The following is a 22,883-nucleotide window of genomic DNA, read 5'->3' on the forward strand; positions in this document are numbered from 1 at the left end:
GGACGATGTGGGTTCAATCCGATTATAAAAGGAGATTTTTTCTGTTTTACTGAGCAATTAAGGGTATTTATATTAAAATGTCAAAGGAAAGCAGTTCAAAGAATAAAAATAATCAAATTTAATCGATTCCGTAATAGATATAGAAACATGAAAATATGTCTAGATGTGTAATGACATAAGATGAATATAATTGACTAGCTTTTCGCTCGCGGCTTCACCCGCGTCGAGGTCGGTTATATCGCTTTTCCAAGAGAACTCTTCATAAGTCCGAGATAAAAACTATCCTATGTTCTTTCTCAAGGTCAACTCTATCTCTGTACCTAATTTCATTAAAATCAGTTCAGTGTTGAAATGAAATTCAACATTCGCGTAAACCTAAGAAACCACTATCAGTTCAGTGGTTTAGATGTGAAAGCGTAACAGACAGACAGACAGAGTTACTTTCGCATTTATAATATTAGTAGGGATTAAATGTATTTTCCGACGGTATAAAAAATACACAGAGTAAAACTCACATTATTACTTGTCTGCATTAGAATCAAACCGTACTTCACGCATACAAATTGCACACTTTCACATAACCGAAAGACAACCAATCAAAATTCAGGTCACGGAATTCAACAAGCATTATTGAACCTTTACTTAAACACAATATACTATCACTACTCACCTAAACGACTTGCTAGACCACAACTAACAAACCTCTAATCCTTTTTAAGACTTCAACAATTGAAATTAATTTCCGCAGAGCATCGAAACTAATCTAAAAATCCCGAAACATCCTCACTCAATTTATATTAGTTAGCAGTTATTACTTTAAGCCCGGATTATTTTCTCTCACGGACCATTAAGAGATCTAAACTTACTGTTGTATTTAAGAGTTATTTAATACTAGCTTTTGCTCGCGACGTTGTCTGCATGGATACCTATGAAAATTTAGGTGAATAGATTTTAAAATAGGATTAATTGTTTTAGAATGCACACATCTTCTTTTCGAGTTGCTCTGCTTCTATTAATTTGAGAGGATTGAGATATATCCTATACCTTTCCTCAATAAATGTGCTATCTAACACTGAAAGATTTTTTTTAATCAGACCAGTGCTTAATAAGATAAGCGCAGAAATGATCATGGTGGGATGGTAGGAGTTATTTAATTTTCTCGGTGTGTATTTGGCAAGTGACTTTGGTCTAGTAAGGACTTAAGGAGTTGGGGGCCCCTAAAGACTCGTAAGGTCTTTAGAGGCCCCCAACGTTCCAACCAGAAGCCTCAGTGCAGTGAGCACGACTCGCACTTGATGGTCTTTTTATCATCATGCTGTCAGACTAAGTAGATGTCTACGTTTCATACGTTTAAAATTCCCATCGACTTCTCAGGTACTGATGTGTATAATTTGATTGCTTAACAAGGGTTTAGCGACCATCCGGCTCACGCATTAAGGTACAATTACTAAGGGATACTTCCCTGTCTCACCTCATCCCGTTAAAATCTATTAATTGAGACAAGAGGGCTTTTAACTAAAAATCCCTTTAATACTCCCTTCGATACGAATTGTATCAAAGAGTTACGAATCTTCCTCCTACATAATTTATTTTCAAAGGTAATTTAATTATAAATAAACGGCGGTAACTGTCTAAGTCCAAAATAACGGTTCAGTTTAGCGGTTAAAGACCGAGAATGTTTAATCGCATTTTATTTTGTAATGAGATTAGTTTGTGACGGAAAGTTTAGTATTGGTTTAGAATGTTTAATGCGGAAAGCGTGGGTTTATTTAAAGATACTATGACTTTGAAATCCATACTAATATACAATACTTATGTGACTTCGAAATCCATACTGATATCATAAATGCGAAAGTATCTCTGTTTGTCGGTCTTCCTTTCACGCCAAAACTACTGAATCGATTGTAGTGAAATTTGATTTATAGATAATCAAGAGCCTGAAAAAAATAGTTTTAATTGGGGGTAATGGGGGATCAAAGTTTATTTGAAACTTTTTTTAGATTGTACTACGACTTTGACATTAGTCTATATATTATTTGCCTATTATATGGCATTCCCACGGAAACGGGATCTAACGAGTGCTGTAAGCTGAAGTCCACGCGGACGGACTCGCGGGCAACAGCTAGTCTACAATAAAGTCTTATTTACTGCGTTAGCCGATTGGAAGGTCAGTAGTATTAAAGATCACCATGCCACGTGTCCTTTTAACGATCCCCGCAGAAAAAGTCTTTTCGTGAGGTAAACATGACCAGGTCACGTGTCGTGGGTGCGATCCCAAAACAAAAAGCATTTGAGTTATCTACGAATCCTTGTTCTGAGTCTAGGTGTCTTTGTACATGTGACTTGAATATCTGTGCAACAAATATACGTACATATGCGTTACATGATGATTCATATGAACGTTTTGTTGCTATAAGATCAAATATTCGTCACGAACACAAATAGCTGCGATTCGAAACGGATCTGTATTTCGTTCAAATATTACTTTCAAACGGGAGCCAATCATAAAAATAGCTTTATAAACGTTCTCCAATCGAGCTGATGTAAGTCGAACTATATTGGTTCAAAAAGTTTTCATGAAAAAGGGAATAAAGTCAGTTTTATTTCTCTTTTAAACGAACTCCCACTCTCATTACCATCCTAGACGTTTTCCAACTATTTTAGGGTTAGCTTCCAGTCTCACTGGACTCGCTAAGCACCAGTGTTTTAAAAATATATTCACTACTTTTAAAACACTGGTACTTAGCTGCCTATCTGACCTCTTCAATCCATTTACCTGGGCAACACGATACTACTTACTAAGACTGGTCAGACTTTCTTGCTTCTTTAACTACTTACAAAGATGTCCAATAATACTGTAGAGACCCACAATCTAACGTGCCTTCCGAAATACGGAAAATCTCCTTTGACATACATGGCCACATTGGTCACCGATCCACTGACCGACCGTAGTAAGCGTCTCTTAATTTTTGATCGATCAACTTGTCACCTGGATAAGGCACCCGGACTCAGGACAAGATTTGTTGATCGCACTAATGCTTGTCTTACGAGGGAATGAAACCACGCTGCTGTCAAGAAATTATACGGAGTATTGTTAACGTCACCTATACTTTCTTCATCTTCATCTTCGTTACAATATACTGTGTACTGTATATTATTTTCCAATAAAATATATCAATGAGAATCTTCAATACATTACTGCAATACTTTCCTTCAACTCAGCTTCATATTTCGACTTCGTAGGCAGATTTTATGACGTTCTCGCAATGCAACGGTGCCAAGAGAAAATTGTTTGCAGAATGTGTAGTATGGAACTTATTGTGACTTACATCTCTGACAGAAATTTCATGACTGTCAACATTGTGACAGTCTCTTTAGAAAGTGTGAAAGTTAAAGTGTGTTTTACAATAAATGTCTGAGAGTTGGACTCTTTTGATTTTTTATTCGATGTGTGGTGTCGTTGTGTATGACAAATATAGTACATGTCTAAAGGTACAGTATTTTGTCAGTTGAAGACATTATATTGGCACGTGGATTGGCATTACGACTAAGCGTTTCTGTTAACTCAATTCGCATTAAATACGAATATTTTTCCGATCGGATATTTAATATGAACGTTGTTTCCATGGCCGATGTTTATTTTAATGTTGTGATCTTTTTTAAGGGTTCCTTAGACAAAGGTTGCAAACGGAAGTTGGTTATTAAAGGTCTGGTGGTTGATCAGAACCATGAAAGATAGACAGTTCACATTTTCGTAGATTTCTTTATTTTTTATTATGTATGTAACGCCGCCAGTCTAACCAGTGTCACGAGTCTGACTCGCCCTTGACCGGCTTGGCTCATGTCTTGGAACGTTAAGATTTGTCATCTTAGACCAGGATTTCTGTCTAACTGTCACTTCTCCACTTCAATATCCGCAGAAAGACTGGTGATATGCCTATATAAAACATGTATTACATAAGATGAGTAAACCAAGCCCCTGATACCCCTATTGTGATTCATCTTTTTGTCTCCCAAATACAACATAAAGTAACGAAGGAACACCAACTTATTACCATTGGGGCAGATAACCAAAATTTTCTCATTACCAACGGTACATAATGCGGACCGCATTACCGAAATTCTTTTGTTGCGAATGTCGGTACAAAAATAATTACAACGCAAACTGTAACCCCAGTAATGATAAACGGAAATAAAATATATAATTTTGCAGGAAAGCCATCAAAATGTCTGTCAAAGCGAAAGTTGCGGGATCCCGGGCGGCGTGCCATGTCGACGCGAAATTACAATGACTACTAAAATGAAACAGCTCCACAGTTTTACAAGTACGTGGATGTAAAGTAGCACTGGATTGGCACCTACGTATATCATTTTGGGTCCGAGCAAAAATTGGGAGCTTAAATTGTTGAAGAAATAGCTTTAAAGGATCAAATAATTAAGTAATTCCTAATTGTTTGTATAATTTTGGCAATATATAAGATCACTTTCAATTTGCTGGATATATTGTGGAACGCAAAAAAATGAAGATAATTTTATGTCGTGATATACTCTTAAGGTCACTCTAAAAAAGAACTAAATAAAGATTGAAGATACATGAATGACGATCTCTACGTACAAGTAAAAGAAACTGCCTAAAACATTTCAGAATCATTGACTGGTTCACCAAACAATAACGTATTTAAGTTCTACCTATGTTTCAGTGATAGAATTTCTACCACCCTGGCTTTCAAAAGACAGGCCCCATCTAGTCCAACAGACATCCAGACTGCATTCACAATTTTCGCTTTGTGGGATACGACAAAGCCGACCACTATCTATTGTTAAATTTTTAACAGCCTTCCACCGTTTTAGCTGGTATTGTGAGCCTTTTTGTGGCGTTGTAATTCTGCGATTGTCCCTAATCTCGATGTCATGCTGTTTTTGAACATGTGTTATGAGCTTATTTACTTCACAACCTTTTAGTTAATATGTCGCACGAATTTGTTATCATTTGTGTCACAGTAGCTTTGTGGAATGATTTTGAAATTAGGTGAATGGTTATTGTAATTTGAGTTTATTTGTTTGTAAGATTTTGAAGTACAATATTTGGGATGATTCTTTTGAATTTGGACTGAAAACTTAGAAGACTATATCGTGATCTGGAAAATAAATATCACTAGATGCGATAAACTTTTGGGTTACTCAAAACATAAGGGCCCACAATCTAGATCTAGATGTTTGCTACTTATGTGTGATGTTTTCTGTATACATAATTTTCTTGGAAATGAACAGATTATTGTTATTATTTTTGTAATCTGACAGAACAACATATTTTTTCTTAAATAGACTAACGTTAGCACAATGTCTCTATCTATATCTGTATTTCTATCTAATAGTCTCTGTTGGTTGGTGTCTTTCAAACACCAACCAACAGAGACTATTCCAGGAATGTTTGCGAACATTGAATACGCGTTCTACATCCTTGTAATACATCTAGTCAATCGGCCTGCATGAAAGCCCTCGAGTGACGTTCGTTTGGCGAACTCTTGGCAATCAACAGACCTCGCCTGTACTGATTGGCTAAGCCTTTACGACAACTTGAGGCTGAACATGGATCGTTGATTTGATTGGTTAGGGAAATATAATATTTTAAGTTAAATGAAAATTTTAATTACTTCGAAAGATTATGTCTGTTTGCAATGAGTTTAATACATAGACGTCGGATCTAAACAGACCAGTAATGTATAAATGTAAATTGGTAGTATTTTGTAAATAAGTATCCTATTCACTTCTTTTTTATTTCTCCTAAACATCTCATTTAATTATCCTCACTGAGCTTAATTCTGATTAAACATATATACAACATCATCATTATCCACAGCCTTTATCCTCCCGCTGCTGGGCATAGGCCTCCCCTTTCTCGTGCCAATTTCTACGGTCCAGTGCTAGCCTCATCCAGATTCGAGACCTTTATTATGTCATCGACCCATCTTGCTTTGCCATATACAACATGGCAAAGGCATATTATACCTTACTTGGTCTCTATTTTTTTAATGAACTCTGAAAAAACTCAATTACCTGTTTTTTATTTCATCTCAAAGCTAATTTCATGCCAGCTATTGGACTACTACAAAGGCATGCTTCGTGGAATCAACGCATAATTGACTCCTGAAAATACTGAACTTATTGGCCATAATAGCCCAGATCGAGGCTGACAGGCGTTATTGGAGGAAGCTGATTTTGTTGAGAAGAATCATGTTTCTTAACTTATATATATTATAATGTTATATGGGTACAAGGTGTAATAGATATATTTATAAGTGTAAATGGCTTTATATTTGCTTCCTTAGTTCCAATTTATTTTTCTAACCCTATTTTTCAAATCGTTACAGTCAATATTCATTTTAAGTTTTCAAGTTTAAATGTTAAAAAGACATTTGCTTTTAAGGCCAAAGAGAATACTGAGAGACCAATTTTTTTTGGAATATTCCAAATTTTCTAAATGGAAATATTCTAAAAAAAAATTGTTAATTTCTTTAAATAGAACTGTATTTAAATACCCACAAGACTACTCATCCCATTTTCATTTTGCAGATAAAGTATTTTACATTTCGAAAAAACTTCCCGAGATGTGGCTTAGCCTGTATTAATGTAAGCCCGACGCTTTCCCGCGTCGATGAAAAGGTATTAAGAGTTGTTTTTTTTGTTCCCATTGTCTGGCGTCTTAACAGAGTGGAGTAATTAAATATCTTTTTTGAGGTCGTATTACGGAGTTTAAATGAAGTGGATAGAGCAACAAAAGACTTAGTTCTTACAATGTTTATTTATGAAATTGTAGAGATGATGAGTTGTGGAAATGAGGGTAAGAAAAAGGATAGCAATGAATTCTTGCTGTAGAGGTCTGCTGTTACTTCATAATAAATAAATAAATGCGGACAACATCACATACATTGTTCTGAACCCAAAGTAAGTTGCTAAAGCACTTGTGTTATGGAATTCAGATACAACGAAGGTACCACAAACACCCAGACCCGAGACAATGTAGAAATGACAATTTTTACATTGACCCGACCGGGGATCGAACCCGGGACCTCAGAGCTAGCGACACCTTGAAACCGGTGCGTACGCCACTCGACCACGCAAGTCGCCATAACACGATAAAAATAACATAAAATCTTAAATGAAGTAAGGTTTGGTCTTTAGTCACGCGAATTTATCGATATTGCCCCCACTAGTTTCGGATCCAACCAGAGTTTTTAATCACGGGCAAGGCGTCGATGTCGTCGCGTGTCGAATTCGTCGAATAACGCCCGTGAGAAAAGCGTTGTATCATCTAAGTCCTTCCTACATTTTTTTTAATCCAAGTCAGTCATAATATAATTATTTATCGTTCGCTACCAACATTTCTCACTCATAACAACAAAAATCTGTAATTTCAGTAATTTAAAGAAATAATTTCAGTTCTAAACGATTTCCGCCATTCGTCACCATCCTACACAAATGTCCTTCCGAAGGTATTGCTAAAGGTCCTTGACCTCCTGAAATAAGGCTGTGCTTGACTGATTTATGTCTGCCATCAGTCAAGGGATCGATACAACCGATCCTTTTGCTTAAGATGTAGGCCTACAGTGTTACATAGTACTTAGGTTGCTAACAGCTGTATTCACGAATGAGGCTTTACTAAGTGACATTATTATGTCATTACATTATATCTTGAAGAGTCAAAACTGTGTCAATTGCTTAAAATGTTGGCTATACTTCAGAAAATTTTCTGTACTCGTTGTAAACCTTCATGGTATTATTCGATTATAATTATTTATCGTATTCATTCATTTGGTGAAAACTTAGAAAAAATAAATGAATTTGAAATCAAATTGACACTTTAACAAAATTTTCGATTACTTTTTTGAAGTGTATAATGGAGAACAACCATTTGGGGTGTGATAATAACATTATTTTCCTTTATTTTCAGGTATGGAGAATAGACATCAACTTATAAGAATGGATTGCAGCTACTAATATTATTTTGGTAAGCCTGCTTGTAAATTTACAAAATAAATCTTATTATCTAACTTAGAATCCTACTTACATATGATAAGTACAACATAATGATTCAGTTACTTACTTTGCAAGTTCAATTTTCGACAACTTCATTCTCGTATCTTTATAATACCAGCTTTTAAATGTTCCTTAGCTTAAATGCACGCATAGGGAAGGTTTGAGCCTGTCACCAATCACCTGTCAACAATCAACTGATAAGCTTATTATTTCAACAGTTTTCTGTAGTACCGTAGCAAATACAAACACATAACGTTCAAATTTATAACACTCCCATATTCGCATTAGTTAAAAATATAAACAAAATCATGACAAATCATAGTTATTATTGTTTTCAAATAGGATTACGATATTGCATGGACATTGATAGATGGTCATGAAACACTGTATCGATATTTTCCATTCGCGCATAAGCTCCGGGTTAAAAACGTGCATGTCATCGTCCCAAACGATTTTATAACGTGAATAATTTAATAAAAGTAGTCTGGAAATGTGCTAATGGGCAAATTCTTGTATAGAGAAAAAGGAATATAATACTGAATAAGGATTCTTACTAGAATTAAGAAGATTTTTAACTTATATGGTTTGTGATTGTTTCTTTCACTATCTCAGGAAAATATCAAATAACTAGCTGTTGCCCGCGACTTCGTCCGCATGGTTAGAAGATATAAGTTTGGAATTTTTGAACGGAAGATGAATAATTTTCTCTGTTTTTTCCACATTTTCCATTGTATCTTCGCTCCTATTAGTCGCAGCATGATGGTATATAGCCTAAAACCTTCCTCGGTGAATGGTCTATACAACACTATAATATTTTTTCAATTTAAACCAGTAGTTCCTGAGATTAGCGCGTTCAAACAAACAAACAAACTCTTCAGCTTTATATATTAGTATAGAAGTATAGATTGTGGTATTGAGGGTACCGTACAAATAGAACAAAGAATAACCTTTTCACCCTTATGTTGCGGAACCCCAAAAATAATGTAATGCTGAACTGGTAATGTTTATGGGATAAATAAGGAATCATCATACGTATTCGATTTCATTCTATGATGTAATTCAGTTTTTAGCAAGATTTTTTTCATTGGCAGTCGCCTAAGACGAACTCGGGGAAGTGCATGCTGTAAAATAGGAAATTCTTTTACGTATTCTTTAATATTATAGTTTTAAGACGTGTGATAAGAGACACGTCAATTGACACTTTAGAAGTAAAAAAAAAATATGCAACACACGATAAAAAAAATACCAGATAATACAGCAGCAAAGACCACTGAAACGCGATAAGTCACTTTGCAACTGGTTTCAGATTTCTTCATTGTTACATCATTATCTTCGCTTACCTTCGCCTGAAATGTCACTACTAACGTAATACACTAAAGTTAACGTACTACGTTATATAAAGACCTGAAGCAGTTATCCCCCCCCCCCCTGATACATCGCCTTAAGTGATGAATAATATTGTCAAGACGTTGATGGATCGGGCTGGTATTAATATTTTGATCAGCATGTAGTCAATAACTACTAAACTACGTTATTGTAATAGATAAACGATCGGTTTAGTTGAACGTTATGAATATGCTACCGCACTGAGGAATTTAATCCTTTAATCGAGGGGGTTTCACAAAAGAAAAGTCAATTGCACTAAGACAGCCAGACTCAGGATAAGCATTCGTGGATCATATTCAAATGCTTGTCCTTCGCGGGGATTGACACGTCGCGCACACTGGCTTTGGCGTGGTGACCGTAACTATTCAGCTATCCGTGCAGGCATTAGTATATTTATATAGTTTTTTGCGGTAAGCAGTCTTAAATCAATCAAGACTTTTTCGTTTCTTCTTAATATCTTTTGTTGAAATGACAGATTTGGACGCTAATATAAAATCGAGTAATTGATTGTATCTTCTTGGCCCTCAAACTGCTGGACCTATTTTGATAAGATTTGGTATAGTCTGATTAAAATATGGGTAAAGTTGCATTGTGATGCGTAGCTTGTACTGTACGTTTTTGTTAATAATCGTGCAACAGATAAAATGCTTTGCAAATACAAAAATTATATTTTATAAAAAAATGGCATGTTTTTAGCACCATTTTTACAGTATTATATTCATATTGTGTGAGTGAAACAATTATGAAGTTATATCGGTATTACATAGGATGTCATTTCTAACAAAGGTTTTTTTAATAAAACAGATGTATTTTCAGAATAAATTCAAGCATTCATTTAATTTGGCGCTACATACTAGATATGTGACAAAAAATCTATTTAGTCATTTAGACAGATTTCCAAAGCGTAGTAGTTACGTACTTTATATTTCATCTCGTAACCAAAAATTAAGGGGAAAAGTGATTTAAAATCTTTTGTGACGTCACTTACCAGTAAACTTTATACTAGGCTCACTGCCTGCTACCATACATTTCACAAAACTTAAGTGACTTTAATCTTCCTTGCTTTTCAATGATGTGATAAAATGAAAATTAAAAAATAATCAATAATTTTTTAAGAAATCTGTCTGACGGACTAAACAGAATTACATTATTCTTCAAAATTTTCGCCGCATGATCCCATACCACCCAATCAGTTGATATCCTCATCCATCAAAAAACGACCACAATGAAGTCCGGAAGCAAATAGTTTTATAAGCTTTTTGCCTACTTTGGGTTCGAACCTTGAACCCAGAAGTCACGTTTATGACGTCACCATCATAAACAATATAATCATATAGGTGTGGTGACACGGTAATGGGGTTTTGTCACGTCAACGACAATCGGAGCAGTTTGAATAGAAATGTATCGCAACATATTACATTGAAAAGTGTAATAATACGTGATATTTAAGTTAGCATGGTGATGCTTGCTTTGGGTCTAAAAGGAGTAATATTTAAAAAAAACAGCGGGCAATTAGAGGCGGATGCTGTTGACACTGAGTTCCGTTAAAAAAACTAAGCGAAACTTGCTGCGTTGCTTAATCTCACTTTTTATAGTGATCACAGTAATATATCACCTGAATCCGAATAATTCATTGTTTAGTTATGCTTGTTCATCACTTTCAAGGTCAGATGGACAGACAAATAGACAGCGGACCTTAGTTCTTAGGTTCAGTTCTTACCCTATGGGTATGGAACCCTGGATAATAATGTCTACTGCTCATTTTATGGAGGCCTAGACCCGTCATCTAATGCCAAATTTTTACTTACTTCATTTTCAGTAGCTGGAGTTCTTAAGAAATTAATCAAAATACCGTATTAAACATAGCTAAACTAAGTATCCGACACCCACATTTTTAAACTCACCCATCTACATAAAATCTACGGCAAGCGCAGTTTAACCTTCGCTATCGGTCAAAACACGGACCATTTCAGCCATCAACATAATTTTGACCACACGAGTAAATCTGAAAAGGCTCATTCAATCCAATCGGTCCAACATAAAAGTAATAATATAATCAATCGATACTTTATACGGACCATTGAGTTTAATCTTCCGTACATCGACCGAATCAGAAATAACCCTCAATAAGCGGAAGCCAATAGTATACTCGAAGTTAAACAAAAATGAGTAGAAGGTTATGGGTCAAATTATGAAGCAAATATGAGTCAAGCTTCAAGAGCACTTACGAGTATAGGATTATTACGAAATAAATAAATGAATAGGGATGATGACATTTTTTTTTGTATAATAATGATTACGTATTTTTTAATTTGTCCCGCAAACATAAATTGACCAAATTACAGTGAATGAAACTTACGCGTGAAGTCACAATTGAGTATAAATTTTACTCTATCGTTACGTCACAAGCCCCCTCTCCTAAACTTTTAAGCAGTTAATCTTTGTCAATTCTAGTTTTTCTGAAAAAGGAAAAAATACGTGTCTCATACTTTTCAATTATCTAACTGAGGGACTAATGAGATTTTTTCTTTTTATACCCAGTCATCATCCCTATTGTGTGTGTTTTGTTATGAATTAATTAATTAGGTAGGTAATAGTTGTTGTGTAGTGTGTGTGATCTAGCGGTTGCTCGCAAGCGCCCGCTCGCTAAAAATCATCCTACATATGAACATAGATCATAAAATCAGATTGAATACCATGTGTTAATCCTGGTTATAAACTATCTGAACACCAAGTTTCGTCTAATTCTGTTCAGTGGTTTTTGCATGAAAGAGGAACAAACATCCATACATTGATATCGACTGCGTCGTGTTACTTCATGATTATAGACGGAGCTTATTTTATACCTTGAAGGTCAAAGTCCGTATATTACAAAGTCCAGCTAATAACTAATATGGGTCAAATAATTTTGCCGCCATTAAATCAAAGAAACGCCTTTCAAACAGGAACATACGAATATGGGGAAATAATGAGCAGCTTGATAAATCTTGATTGATTGGAGTATGGCTTCCTGCGATTAGCACGAAGGGTTGTTTAATCAATAATTGACCTTAAGCCGTTAATAATGAACTTAGTATACTATGTTTACTGGTGATTGAATAGTACTTTTTTGTCAATACTGCTAATGAAGACTGCTTTTAAGAGAAGATTGATAATTATTATTTATTAAAAAAATATTAACACATAAAATTTTAAAGGAGATTTATGAAGTTGCTTAATTCTTAAGGAAATCTCTTCCAGCAGACCTGCAAAAGAAGAAATACAGACATAGGGTTCAAATTTACAGCACATAATAATGAGTCTGTGTATAATATTTATGGGCAAAAGAAAAATAACACTACAATGTGTCTTGCTGTTTCGTTGTCGTGGAAGCGAAATGATAATACTCATAGTCTCTCTTTAACATAGCGCGCGTCTTGCTTTAGGTCAACCTACATTTCTAACTAAAAATATATACCTGATACGTGCTTTGCGTTTATAGATCCAAGATCGTATACACGGTGATTTTTTAGTCGTCTTACAAAAGGAGCCCAGTTCATGTATCCGACGTAAAATACCCCTAGGCGCGATTATTATTTTTTTATCATCAACTAAGATAATAAGTACGAGGAAAAATTAAACAAGAGAAATCTGAAATATACTCTTGAAAATGATAAAATCGCCGCCGCCCACGCCCCTCACCATTGTTACAAGGCTCGGACCGCGCTCGCAACAGATCTGTGTGTCTAAAAAACTACGAATTGCATCATAATATTGAATAAAATATGCATTCTAAATTTATGCAAATCTCATAAATACCTATTTTTTACCATGGACGTGTTCTAGTCATTGGATACATGAATTGGGCTGCTTTTGTAAGACGACTAAAAAATCACGGTGTATATAGACCGCTTAAGGATAAAGGTACCTAGTTTTAAACAAACCAGGCCATGTTTAAATACGGCTACCCTGCAACACCGAGCTTAAATTTCTTAGTGTGTTAGACGTTTTTATAAAAACAAAACTTTCAACCAGTATTAACAGGAATTTAAACGAAGACTTTTCATTTTAGGTTCGTTACTTGTTAATCAGTCCTCTTGTGTAGTCGATAGCCGATATCTTCCTCTAATGAAGCAAACAGTAAACAAAAAGATTGATCAACCATTGTCCCAATTTCGACGAAAACCAAAAATATAAAGCTACTAAAGAAATACGCGGAAATCCCGAATGGAAACAACCAATGTAGTTACTTTTACACATTATGAGGCGTATAAAATGGCATGGTTTCAACCTTGTTTGTTAATGGCCCGTTATAAGTAGGTGAGTGGGACATTTCACGCGTGCGAGACGTGTAGTAACCAAACACAGATCGATATGCGACCTTATTAAGGTTTTGGACCTTTCTAGGCTTTTACTGTCAATCGCTGGAGTGATTGAGGGATATTGGCTTGTGTATTCATGAATCCCAGAGGACTCGTTGCTAAGCAACTGCACTGTTGATCGATGAAAGGTTAAACGACGCTTAATACGTTCGGTATGTGGATTGGTGATCATGTGTAGATGCGTAACGAGTTCTTTTGCGGTCCGGAAAGAACGTTTAATTGTGGGCTTCTGTTTATACATCTAAGTTACGGGTAATCGGAAGCTAGAAAATCTAACTTAAAGTGTTTGAGAAGGTCAGGTCAGACATGTAGACGCTCCTAGCAAGCGACTGAGACTTAGCTGCATTCGGTTAGACCGGAAGCCGACTCGAACATACTTGGGACAGGACTAGGATGCAAAGATGAAGATATCCAAGAATTCCTATATGTCTGTTGAAAACTACTCTTCATGTCTGTCCTTCTTACTCTCTCTCTTAGTTTCATTCTTCCCTCTTCAAGTAAGAACTAGAAATAAGTACTAACTGATAAGGCAATTTATCCAAAATTGCCAGTATTTTGCCCAAAAACCTGAAACACAAATGAAGTTGACAGACAGCAGGAGGCTTAACCGCGAATTAAAACTGATTGATGTTTCAATATGCGGCCATTGGACACTGATAGATTGTTTTAAATATTTCAATAACAACATTTTTCAGTTATAACGTTATCATTTCAAGCTTAGACTGCACAAATGGTGCTGGACGATGTTCAATTCTCTCGTAGGACAAGAATATATTTCAATTACGAATGTTTGTTCTGAGTCTTAGTGCATACTACTTCAATAATTTTGAAATCCCACGCAACAGGTATCAAATTTCTGAAGGTACGTATAAAAAATAAGGCAATATTTACCACATTAAAACTAAAGATCTTATTATTTGAACGTCATGTTCCAGACAAGCATAGCAATTCATTATGCATAATAAATACCCCAAAATTTTCTTCGTTTGAACACAAAAGCATACATCGTTAGAAATGGTTGAATAATTCATCACCCCTAATGTTCTGCCCCGCTATCAATATCTCTATAACTTGACATAAAAAGCCGGGAAAATACAAGTCAAACTAGCACCAGAAGGGTTCCGTACCTATACTCGTATCTTCATGAAAGTTTTAATCATTCTTATATTTAGTTGGCACTTGATTCTATAACAACGACATTTAGTGGCGAAATTTTGTAAAGAAACGCTTAGCCGTGTAGAGTACGCGTCAAACCCACGGTGCGCGTCGTGTCGAGGGTTCGATGCCAACGTAGGAAAAACATTATTTTGTGTGACCCACGAATATGTGTTCTGAGTATTTTTGTCTGCTTGCATGTCTGTTATTTGAATGCTGATAGAAGTCTCACGACACAAAGATTAAATTCTTTAGGGCGGAAGTAGTAGAAAAAAAAACAACATTTCTTCGTTTTTTACCTTCTTTATTCAGTGAAGTGCAACGAAAACTAAATTTATTGTACAACAATCTGATTTCTACTACTCGTTGCTATAATATATCAGAAACTATTAAGAACAACAACTATACTTACCAGGAATTTCCACACTCTACCTATTACAACTAAAATATATAAAAAAGGACTAACGTCGCTAAGGAAAACATTTTCCCAGTTTTTCCTCCAGTACGGAACCCTACCAACAAATATTAAGGAAAATCACCACAGATTAATAGCAACTACAGGGTATTAGAGAAATTGCCTCACTGTATCACGGGGTAAATCTTATAAATGATGGGATATACGTCACTTGGTGTAAGAGTTTGAGGTAAAAATAACATCGAATGGAGAGCAATAAACAATTTGTGTCTAAGGACCCAGGGTCATATTTACTAGGTTTACAAGTAAGAAGATTGTCAATTTTGGTAAAATGGATGCATAATAATTATTTAAAGGGCTACCCTAACTACATGTAGACATGGATATTGCCCGAAAAGTTTCGGACCCAACCGGAGACCTTTTTTTTTTTTTTTTTTTTTTCCGGGGTGAAACGCTAATGTCTTCAACCCACGTCGAGGGCACGGCGCACAGTGGGCTGAAAATAACGTTTCATGGACATTCAATTTTTTTTTCCAATTTGACGTGTTTCTTTATTGGAATCTGTTAAAACATGCTTCTTATTGATATGTTTTAAATATAAAGTCATAGATCATAGCGAAAGGCACACTTTTGATTTTTTTTCAAAAACTTTGTATGGGGAAAACCATAAAATAAGCTATATCTCAGCTGTCGCGTGAGTGCGCGTTATTTTCTTTCACATGATTATTGCACTATTTTTTTGCAAAACTTTGACGTATTGCACCACGCTCGCGAAAGTGCGATTACTGAGAAAAAAAATATTGAAAAATATATATATTTTCCTTTGAAAAATTCGTAAATTTATTTAAAAAAATACCTATATATTTCTAAAAATTATAACATTAGCGGCCATAAACAACTTCAGTGCTGTTTAGCTCTTCTCAATTTTATAATAATGAATAATATGCGGCTAAATATGTATCAGAGAAATATGTTTTTTACCTAATTTGTTTATGACACACGGTCTTGGATACCAGACCCTTTTAAAACAATGGATTAATATCAGGAAGTACCTATTGTTGCCATATAATTTCGTTGCCATCGGTCAGCTTTAATGGAACTAATGAGGTCATGAACACACTGGAATCATCATTTCCATCTTCCATTTTCTGTTTATACCTGCTTTGGTTCGATGAACCATCAAAACCTCACTTGGACACTAAAATAAGGTAATTTTTTTCGACACACACAGGTAAACTTTTCAAAATTCTTGTTACTGTTAAATCTAGAAGAGCTTGAAGGGAAATTTTGGCTGCTGTATCCGTCACTGTAATTGTTATTTTTTTGTCAGGATAACAATGAGATTTAGCTTGCGGTAGCTTAAAGTATGATGGATACAAGTCTGACACACCTTCTGGAATTTCCCTTAGTGTTATATATTGCCACGTGGACAATTTTAAGGATAAAAACATACCAAGTGCTTTCTCTGGTGTAAAAACATGCTTGGGATATGCTTTTTTGGTAAACGAGTTTTACTTTTCAGCAGCTTCTGGGTGTTTCATCATAAACTCATAACAGAAGCCATATTGTTAAACCTTGTCTCATCATTCGCACAGCAGCATATGCAAGCTCACTGGACTCACAGTCTCTTTGATTTTCAGTCCTTCTTTTCTTTTGTTTTATTCCTAAATCTTGAAATGGTTTTCGAAGCAAACGCTTCATACTTGTCTGTGCTTCAGTTGACGAAGATGTAGAAGGGACTGGACATTCGAGAGTGATATGAGATTCAGACGCCACAACATCTGATGCCTTCGGTTCTGCAATGCAACTTGGCCAATCAATATCACACTGAAGATAGTCTTCATATTCGCTCGCTCGCTTCGTGGGGTTTTGATGGTTCATCGAACCAAAGCAGGTATAAACAGAAAATGGAAGATGGAAATGATGTTTCCAGTGTGTTCATGACCTCATTAGTTCCATTAAAGCTGACCGATGGCAACGAAATCATATGGCAACAATAGGTACTTCCTGATATTAATCCATTGTTTTAAAAGGGTCTGGTATCCAAGACCGTGTGTCATAAACAAATTAGGTAAAAAACATATTTCTCTGATACATATTTAGCCGCATATTGTTAATTATTATAAAATTGAGAAGAGCTAAACAGCACTGAAGTTGTTTATGGCCGCTAATGTTATAATTTTTAGAGATATATAGGTATTTTTTTAATAAATTTACGAATTTTTCAATATTTTTTTTTCTCAGTAATCGCACTTTCGCGAGCGTGGTGCAATACGTCAAAATTTTGCAAAAAAATAGTGCAATAATCATGTGAAAGAAAATAACGCGCACTCACGCGACAGCTGAGATATAGCTTATTTTATGGTTTTCCCCATACAAAGTTTTTGAAAAAAAATCAAAAGTGTGCCTTTCGCTATGATCTATGACTTTATATTTAAAACATATCAATAAGAAGCATGTTTTAACAGATTCCAATAAAGAAACACGTCAAATTGGAAAAAAAAATTGAATGTCCATGAAACGTTATTTTCAGCGCACTGTGCGGCGTGGGGATATGTCGGACTTCCACCGACTAAAAACACCCCGGGCCCCTTCTACTGCTTTAGCCAGAGTCACGGGATCGCTTGCGCATACTCTGCGCGACTCTGGCTGACCCAACCGGAGACCTTAATCAAGTCAAAAAACATTTTCACCCCTATTTCTTCAATTTGGTCGTAAACAAATAGAAAGACCCAGAATGAAGTATATTATACGATATTTCAGTACCAGCCTTTGAATCTCCCACTCTAACTCGCATTCTTCTTGTAGAGGATGAGGGAGAATAAAGATCTTGATATTGACATGATTATTGATGCACGTCTTTAATGTTCAGTACCCAATAAGGTCGGAATAGAACTATAAACATAAGCTATCCCGCTGCTTGGCCTTCCGTGTGTCATTATAGTTTATCTCAAAATATTAATCGTGGTTGATAAGTAGATAATTTTAACAACATTTTTATTTCTGAGACCGCTTTAATGGTAGAAAAATCAAGTTGAAATCGTGAAAAAAGTATTTTGAAAACTAAGTACCGGAAACGTGTCTATTGGGTACAGGCCAGAGAAGATCATCCATCAACCACTTTTAGTGGTCTAAAATACAATAAGGCAGTCCTAAAATCTAAAAATACACCTGTAAGTAAAAAGGGCTAAGGTTATATGAATAATAACCTAGCTATAGACTTCCAAACTAGGTGAAGCTCACTTATTTATTCAGATGTTTGCTTAGGCCCTAAAATTTGGGCAAGGCCATGATTTGCTTACCCAAGTAAATTCACTCTACGTGGGCAGGTTCGTAATATTTTAGTTGGGCTTGGCGCTCAAGAGGATTTTAAGTGTACCTGTGTCTAGTTAGTCTAATACATCGCTGAAAGTAAATTAGTAATTTGGTATTTATTAGTCGTAAATTTTAAACCATTGGGAATACGTTTTTACGGCTTTTTTATTTTGTGATAAAGATGTACTCGTTGGTAGATCGTCGAAATTAAATTTCGTTTATCCTTACTTATATTATGAAGGTAAATGTTGGTTTGTTACGCTTTAATGCGAAAAATACTTAACCTATTGTCATGAAACTTTGTGCACATGTACTTGGAGGTGTTAAAAGTAACATAGGGTTTATTTTCAGCAATTAAAAAAAAGACATGATTATGTTTTACTGCGATATTATACGCATAGCCGCGTCCGATCGCTAGTAAGAAAATAAACGGCTAACGAAAAATATATTTGAGTCTTTTTATGATAAGGTCATGAGGTCAAGGTTAAAAGATTCGACCTTAAAACCACTTACAAATAAGTAAGTTATATATTGTTCTTAGGTTTACTTAAAGTATAACAGTATTAGGATTCGATATGGATCTCATGATAAACATAATATCGTAAGCTTTTCGAAGAAAGCTTTTTGACTTGTCTCAAATAAAACTTTTTGAGTCCAATCATCAATTTTCGTATCAACTTTAGTCTAACTTGGCTACAAAAAATCAAATTTATAAGAATTTGATTCGTAAAAACATGAGTTATTACTGTCAGGCGAAAGTATGTTTCTAAAGAGATTTTTTTTTTAAAAAAACCTCTCAAAACTAAGGATTCTGTAGAAATTAGGCTTAAAACAACCTAATTTACAACAAAAAAGTTATAACCATTGGTACTGTTGCTTAACAAAAACAGCCAAAAAACGTTAAAATCCGTCAACTTTAAAACCCTGAACCTTCATGAATACTGAGCTCTTGACGAGAGAATCGTGTGTGTGTGTGAGTTAAAGGTGACATTACTGACGCCGTATCTCATGCACAGTTTATGTCATGTCGGTTTGTAAGGAGACCATTCTGCTGAATATCGACGGATAAAACCACAAGTGACCTTGAACTTGAATAGTACAGCTTAAGTTCAATGGTACGTAAAAAGTTCAGAGAAGAGAATTGTTTAATATTCGATATTGAACTTTGAAACTGTTGCCATAAAGTTCATATATGATTTGACAGAACAAATAATGCTGATTGAACACACAACGCCATCTAGTCTCAAACTAAGCAGAGCTTGTATTATGAGTACTAGGCGACTGATAAACATACTTATATATTTCTAAATACAAACATAATATAGATAAATTACACCCAGACACAGAACAAATGATAGTGCTCATCACACAAAGATTTGTCCTGGGTGGGAATCGAACCCACGACCTCCGGTTTAGCAGTCAGGGTCACTAACCACTAGACCAACAGGCCAGTGATAAATAGAGATCAGATATAGTTTTCCACTTGAAATTCCTTCTTTTATCCAGATTAACAAGATCTTAATGAGGTCTCTTTTCCATGACTGTGTCAGTACTATCGCCCTTAGCATTACCCTCCAAATCTGCATACGAATCAACAATATACAATTCAAAAATAGCTTCAACTATTATCTCTACACCCAAACCACTTACAAAATCCATTAAAATCCCATCTGTTTCTTAAAATATGGTAACTGTAACCATTGAATCGTTATGCGTGTCGTCTGAAACCGTTTCCCTATCCCCATTCCAAATGGGATCGTTATGTCTTCTTTGCTTTTGATATTGGCCCTAAAATGTGTTATATACGGTTTATGACCATACTAGTTACACATGTAAGAGGCCTATAATTTTTTTACAGTGATGAAATTTCGCCTTAGCTCGGTCTTCGATGTTTTCGTAAATTCTTTGAAAACGTTTTATGTAAATTGTTCTGTTCGAAGAGATTTACGTGGATTGGGGTTTTTGGTTATACAGGGTACTTAAACATATTTTCTTTGGCTTAAAATTTTGGTTTTGTTTTTAGTAACTTTTTGTGAGCATGATTCATAATAATTATGTATTGTATTTATTGACTAATTTCGGACCTAACCCGAATCCTCAATGGCTCAATAAATTGTCTAGTTGGATTCTTTCTTAATTTTGAATACTGCTAATTTATAAGATTAAAAAAAAAGTACACCTAGATATAGAAGGGTTATATGCTTTCGGATTCGTATTTTTATGATTTCTCTAAATGACTAGGATCATGCAGTTACGGTAGGTAAAAAATATATTCTACTTGATCCAAAACACTTAACGAAAATTAAAAAAATACTTCTTTAAACATTCATAACATGGTTCTGTTAATATCTAAATTTAATCGCAACAATTTCCGGAATATGACAAAACACCTGCTCATTCTCAAACTCCTTAGTTATTCCAAGACACGAGTGATTTAGATTATCTCTATTGAATATTAAATATTCTTGACCCCTACATTGAACCTTATTACGAAGCCAAAAGCAACAGTTAAATTTGTACCGCATGGCATCAATCACAGTCCAATCTGTCAAATTCAAATCAGTAATTACTTAATAATAATAAATATTTAATTAAAGTCAGTTGTTATTTGACATCAGTTGTACTAATAAACTAATTGTTTGTATAATTAGAGTAGAGTCAGCAACAGAAATCGATCTAAACGGTTCACCAAAAAAATTGTGAGTTGTCCTTGGAACAGAGAGTGCACAAGTTTGTGCAGCTAACTGGTGTCTACGCTAGTCGTGGCCAAAAATCCGTCAGGGCATTATTATTACGTAACAAAATAGTCTTGATATGTGTAATAATTCAAACATACTTAAACTTCTATACCCCCCATGTCACTGATAAGATACTGGCCCGTTGAAAACGTATCGTGCTATTCGAATTTTATTGCTGATTGTGCAGACATTAAATCGACGTACCTCGGTTTTACAAAAAAAAGAAACTAAATAGCTTTGTTAAGGGATTGAAAATAGGGTTAAACCACTTTTTATTAATAAAACGCCTAATAAAAATCATCATCATCATCATTTCACTTTACACTGCTAATTTATTTTGCATCTAACCCATTTGGTTTTCTTAAGCGTATTTGTAAGGAACCATCAAGAGGTCGACTTGCAATTAATATAAAAGCACCTTAGTAAAATTCTCTAGTGTGGTTTAGTCACGATGTATAAAACTTAGCGTCTAAAAACGTGTTCTTCCTCTAACTTCTTTGACGTAGCAAAAACCGTTTAAAAAAAATAACACCACTAAGGAGATTTTAATACACACTTTATACATTCAATTCCGAGTATCTAACCTAAGAAAGTGGGTAAGTCTAATATAACCTTACTACCGTTTATAACTTTTAAAACGATTATGTTGGACGGTTGAACTTTTTCAGCTTGGAAAATAGAGTGTTATTAAAAGGAACAGGTACCCAAGGGTCTGTGGTTGTTGGGTTCTGTGTAATGCCCATCCTATTTAGTATTTAGCATTTTTAGGAGAATAAAAAGAGCACTTTTTTGTTTTTATTATGCCTGGGAAAGAAGGTTGGTTTTGTAGTTGACACAGTTGCATTTACTCGAGTTTTTAGAACAAATTTCGTAATGAAGATTCATTATCTCAGTAATGATTTTTTATAACGAAGTTCATTTATTATAGCTATTGAAAATTTTAAGTCTTCATAACAAGCGTCATTACACAATATTGATAATTTGATATGAAAATTTTGCAAGCTGAGAGAATGGAGGATTAGAGGCCAAAATGGTGCATGATTATTAAAGATAATGAGATGAGGCATAAAGCAAAGCTTGAATTAGGCACCAAAGATCTTAATTTACCACCCCTTGATGAAGAACCCCAAAAAAGTTCCTTCAACCAAAAATCCGTGTCAAAAAAACATGGAAGCTTAGATAGGACCGAGAAAGTTATAATAAGTTTGGATCAACAATCGTGATGTTAAGAGCCCTTCACATTTTCCGAGTCGGTTCGTTTCAGATCGGTCGGAAGGTATTCCGGGACGTTTTTGTTTTTCCATTCCATTTTATTTGCAGCGCATCATTGATCTCAGGATGAAATTTTCCAACTTTCATTTCTTTTGGAATGATGGACGAAATTTTTGGTATTGGTTTGATTCAAGAATTCTAAATGCTTAAACGACTTTTGCTGCTTGGATAGCCGAGTGGTTGAGGTCACCACGCCAAATCCAC

This window comes from Trichoplusia ni, chromosome 13 (assembly GCF_003590095.1).
Source record: "Trichoplusia ni isolate ovarian cell line Hi5 chromosome 13, tn1, whole genome shotgun sequence".
NCBI classification, from domain to species: domain Eukaryota; kingdom Metazoa; phylum Arthropoda; class Insecta; order Lepidoptera; family Noctuidae; genus Trichoplusia; species Trichoplusia ni.